Genomic DNA, 6,000 nt, shown 5'->3' on the forward strand with positions numbered 1-6,000 from the left:
AATAGTGTGTGCACGAAACGTTTGCGACCTCATCACAACTCAGATCAGAGAACGATTCAGTTTCAATGATCACTTATCGATTGCACAGCTGTTTGATCCCTCGTTGTTTGCAAAACATCAAACTATTCTTCCGGAAAAAGAGTTTGAAATAGCTGTTAATTTGTTCAACTTACAGTCTTCTGATCTACGTCATAAGCTGAACGTGTTGTACAGCCGAAAAGATTTTATGAAGGCGTCAGGTGCTTTGACCTTGTTGAACTTTCTTTACGATAACAATCTGGCTAAAGCTTTTCCTGAAAGTGTAAAACTTCTGCAAATAATAGTAACCTTCCCTATGACGACCGGCGACGCAGAACGCTGCTTCTCGACGTTAAAGCGAGTGAAAACATTCATGCGCAACACTATGAATGAGGACAGACTTTGTGCACTTGCAATGCATTCCCTAGAAAAAGAATTATTGAATCGGCCAAATTTCAATGAAATGGTCATAGACCATTTTGCTGCGCAGAAGGGGAGACGAGCTGACTTCGTCTATAAACAAATGAATTGAGGCAAGCAAAAGTGCATTCATAATTGATAAGAGGTAATTTCTTTATATTAAGTCCTACTTAGCCTATTAAGTGAAGTGAGTAAAAAAGTGTAGTGTCATGTTTAGCCAGTCATAAACGTGATGACATTTTCCGAAACGAATCACTTTTGGTACCGGTACAGTGTGTTGCGCTACAGTGTCACATTTTGTGTACTTTAGCACAGCAAACCATACTAAAAATGACGTATTTTGGAGAGATCTTTAGTGCGCTATTTCATATAAATGCATATTTTCATAATACACAATAAATACGAACTGTTCGCTTCTCAAACATATGAATTAATATGGCAGTTGCACGGATTGCTCATGCCACCCAATCACAGCACAAGACTTGTGACGTCACGAAAACATCACAGTATCGTCATGCGAACTCGTAAACTTCGAGCTTTGGAGGTTAACCACAATAAACGCCTTAAGTTTAGTACTGAAAACACCAAAATATTAAGCAACCGCAAAGTTAACATTCATCGCATAAAAGATTTCTCTAAAACGCGTCTTTTCATATGATTTGCTGCAAAGTGTCAGAATATGTAACGATGATGTATGAAAACACTAACCAAAGATTTTAATTCGAAGTTAGCTTTTAATCATATTTAATACCTGATTATAGAAGATAAAGTAGGTAAAATTATGGGTACAGAGTGATCTGCCACCCCCCTCCCCCTGAATTTTTAGTTGTTTATGTCAGACTAATCTGTAGTGTAACCCGAGGTCTATGTTGGCTCTGATTGATAAATGCCGCAGCCTTCCCCAGTATAGAAACCACGAGCCGCACCTGGTCCTGAACCTACACAAAGCTTCCTTGCATCATCTAATTTATAATTTGTTAGAATATTATCGATACAGGTTTGTGTATTGACATTTTTTTCTTCTGAATTCCATGAAGTTTGACTTGAACCCAAATTTTTGGATTAGGTCCATAAAATGCACTGAGTCACTGGTTTCATTTGATAAATTTATAAAATCAGTGGCTTTTGAAACACTTTTCCTTTTGTCATTACTGACTTTCTGTAAAAACCTATTAACTTTGGGAAAAATCATTTTGTTACTGCTACATCAGGAATTCTGTATATTGATATAATGACAATATTTTGTTTCTCTAATTCAACTGAGCATCTTTCAAATATACCTTTTTCATTTAGAAAATTGAAATCACTTTCACTTTGTGTTCTAGAGACTTGTTTACAAGTATGCACAAGCCTCCATGGGTACTATTTATTCTACAGGAACTTGAAGCTACAGCGTAATTGTTTAGCTTATTTGAACTTATGACACAATCTTTTGTAAGCCAATTGTCATTTAAACAAATAATTTTAATAGTTTCTGCAGTTCATCAGTTTTATTCATTCCATGATTGGGTGTACCTAATATCCTTTATGTTCAAGTGCATTAAGAAAGTGGTGGTACTTCTGTCTAAAGTCTCAAAATTAAAATTCCTTGTGAGATTTCTACAGTGACTCTTTTCCAGTTTCTTATTTATACTAGAGTGTATATTTGGTTCTACGTAACATGATGGTTTCCTCCTCCTCATGCCTGATGTTAAAAAATCTTTCAGGTGAGATGGAGTCACTATGTTTCTCCTGTCTGTTTCACTACAAATTAAACTTCCAGCTGTTTCCTCTTCTTCTGTTCCTGAGGATGTTTTTTCTGCTGGTTCTGGTCTTGTACAGCTGTTGTTCCTATGGTTTGGGACACTTCACTGCACTTTGTATGATTGTGATTTGCACTTTGTGAAACTATTTGGATTGACTGGGGTAAAGGAATGGCAACTGAGATGGATGTGCCATGAGCATTTCTCAATATTTCTACATTTTTTTTAACAAATGAAACTTTTCCCCCTTCCCATTAAGGTGCAAACCATGTCTGGTATAAAATTCTCGGTCCATATCCCCAGTGTCAAGAAAGAATGTGTTTTGGAAGACGTGGCAGATTTTATAATACTGCCTGTTGGTTTCTTCAATCTCACACAGAAGAAACTTGGAAGGTCGAATCTGTGTGGTATTCTCAACACAATTGTTTTTGTTTCTCTATTAGCGTCAGTGTTTTTGTAAACGACTTTGTGGCTTGTTTGGGTTCATTTTTATACAAGTCGTTGGAGCCTGCAATTAACACTGTGCATTGTTCGTTACTGGTATTGGAGTAGTTCTTTATGATTTCACACATGGATGAAATTGGTTTGACGGAACTGGTGGCGTTTACACAATGTTCATATCATAAAATTTTGGCGATTCCTCTCCCACGACTGTCGAAATATACAGAGATACCACTGTTATTCTTCTGTTCTTCAATGGCATTCGTCTGGCTAACTGTAGGTGGAATAAGGTCAGGTATAGTGACTGTATTTCGTGATGTGAGAAAGTTCTTAAGTTTGTTATTTTCCTCCACTGCTCTAATTCCATTTTCAGTAACATTTGGAGTGTGCAAACATGGTGTCGGTATTTCGCATCTATTATTTAGCTGTACACAATGGTTTGTTGGTTTCGGCCTAGGACAGTAAGCGCTTTTACACTCAGTGAATTGTGACTGTTTATCACTCGTTGACTCCACAGAAAGCTGAGCAAGGTACCTTAACGCGTCTTCGAGCATCTTGACGTAATTTTTTGCATCCCTTATTCCACTGAGGAGTGACTCTGCCACAGAAAGTTCCACACCTTCGTTGTGCATTTGTATTGCCGATTCGCGACCGTTACATTTTAATCCGCACTCTCACGTTTTTTCTTCTTTAATTCGCGCGAAACATCGCCTTCGGCTGTAAGAGAGCCCTGATATCTGAAAACAAAAATGCTTTACATTTTACAATAATATGCAGTGTTTCATAGGTAATATACGTACATTAAGAACTTGTTCAAAATGGTTCAAATGGCTCTGAGCACTATGGGACTTAACTTCTCGGATCATCAGTCCCCTAGAACTTAGAACTACTTAAACCTAACTAACCTAAGGACATCACACACATCCATGCCCGAGGCAGGATTCGAACCTGCGACCATAGCGGTCGCGCGTTTCCAGACTGTAGCGTCTAGAGCTGCTCGGCCATTTCGGCCGGCATTAAGAACTGATAGGTCATTCTGTAAGGAAAATATCAAAAAGAATATAGATTGTTTATTTCTGAATGGTTTACTAGATACTGTTGTTTCATACTCGCGGGGTTTGCCATAAAACTGTAGTTGGAAGGTGTTCCTGTGAGTGACACCTACGCTGTGTACAAACAGATAAAGCAGTTTTCGTTAAATAATACTTTGTTAACAAGGAGACCACTCAGCAATCGGATTTTGAAATTTCATATTTATGGTACGTGAATTTCGGGATCAAATATCAATGTCCCATAGCAGTCCAATGCAATTCCCAAAAAGTCCTGAGAAAATCGACTTTGAAATTCTCCGAGCGTCTTCCATACGTCAATATATGGTTCAGGCAGGAATCGTGGCTCCGTTGTAAGTTGCGCATGGGACGTCTTGCAGCACGAACATGTTATATGCCCGGCCCGCTGTAACATTTGCAAATCGCAAATAGTAGTTGTTTACGCCATGTAATCGTGTAGTGTTTACTCAATGTCTTCGTGTTGTAGTGTTTTGTGTTGTGTGCTAGCGCTTTCAGCCGCATATTAGCCACAATAATGTCAGCTGTATTTCTCAGGAAATGCACAGTTTCGAGTTCGACAAGGCAACAAGAAATGTTCAGTCAAGTTCATTAGAAGTGCATGACTGGATCGTGGAATTAATTGGACTCATATAAGATCTAGTTGACACTTTACTATCACTCGGAACTCTATTGCAATTGCGTGAAGGTCTTTAACCTTGTGTTGCTAGAAATGATTCTGCTCAAACATGGAGGGAAAGCTCAATTCTTCAATGTGATGCCTAGGCGAGTACTGTGATAATTTCAAACGCTGAAATAGAACAGGAAAATGTACGCATGTCTTATCTGCTTCCAGAGGTTGAGAACTGTTATTTAAAAGAGGTTTCAACCAAGTATAGAAAAGTGAAACAAAACCGTAACGAGCGTTGTTCTAGCCACCGTACACTGAAGCGACAGAAGTGAATAGATACCTCCTAATATGATGCCGAACCTTCTTTTTCCCTTTGTAGTGTAGGAACTCGACGTGACATGGACTCAACAAGTAGTTGGAAGTCCCTTGCAGAAATATTTAGTCACACTGCCTCTATAGCCGTCCATAGCTGCGAAAATGTTTCTGATGCAGCCTCTGTTGGACGAACAGACCTCTCGAATAGGTCCCATCAATGTTCGATGGGATTCAAATCAGGCGATCTGGGCAGCCAAATCATTCGCTCAAATTGTTCAGAATATTCTTCAAACAAGTTGCGAATAAATTTGGCCTGGTGACATGACACATTGTCTTCCATAAAAACTCCGTTGTTGTTTGGTAACATGAAGTCCATGAATGGCTGCAAATGGTCTCCATGTAAGCCACCACCAGCTTGCCCAGTGCCTTGTTGACAACTTGGGTCCATGGCTATGTGGGGTCTGTGCCACATTCGAATATCAGTTCTTACCAATTGAAATCGGCATTGATCTGACCAAGCCACGGTTTCCCATCGTCTAGGGTCCAATCGACATGGTCACGAGCCAAGGAGAGGCGTTGCAGGGGACCTGATACTCTTAGCAAAGGCGTCGGTCGTTTGCTGCCACAGCCCATTAACGCCAAATTTCGCCATGCTGTCCTAATGGATATGTTTGTCGTACGTCGCACATTGATTTCTGCAATTATTTCTTCCAGCGCTGCTTGTCTGCTAGCGCTGAGAAATGTATGCAAACGCTGCTGCTCACAGTCGTTAAGTGAAGGTCATCGGTCACTGTTTTGTCCGTGGCGAGAGTTATAGGCTGAAATTTGGTATTCTCAGCACACTCTTGACACTGTGGATCTCGGAATATTGAATTATCTAATTGTTTGTGGATATAAGATGCATGTTACTTACAGTGCGGAAAGAGGAAAATGGCATCTAAACCCAAAGGCGGCTCGTTAGTATACATTCCGAGTGTTCACGAATTTTTAGATTGAGATAAATTTGAGAATATGAAATTAATAGCATCTGCTGTATAACAGTTATGTTGATCAAAAATTTATACAACTACAGGGACTGCCAATAATAACAACAGCAATAATAATAATAAGATGCATAATATATCTGACAAAAGAAAGGATTGTTCCTGTGGATGTTTGTTGTTTTTTACATAATTAGGTAGAGTTTAGGGCGATAACGAAATAGTAAGAGTTCGCAACTCTCTGTTTCGCATTTTTGTATAAATAAGGCTTTTCGTGCTTTTCCATTGTTTCAGACGCTAGTACAAGATCCCTGACACATGTATTAGTTCACGAATTTACTTCCGGATTGAAAATCAGATATTCCTGCACTGCACCCGTAAAACAGCTTCTGCTAACTGTACACTTC

Source organism: Schistocerca serialis, chromosome 2, assembly GCF_023864345.2.
Source record: "Schistocerca serialis cubense isolate TAMUIC-IGC-003099 chromosome 2, iqSchSeri2.2, whole genome shotgun sequence".
NCBI lineage: Eukaryota > Metazoa > Arthropoda > Insecta > Orthoptera > Acrididae > Schistocerca > Schistocerca serialis.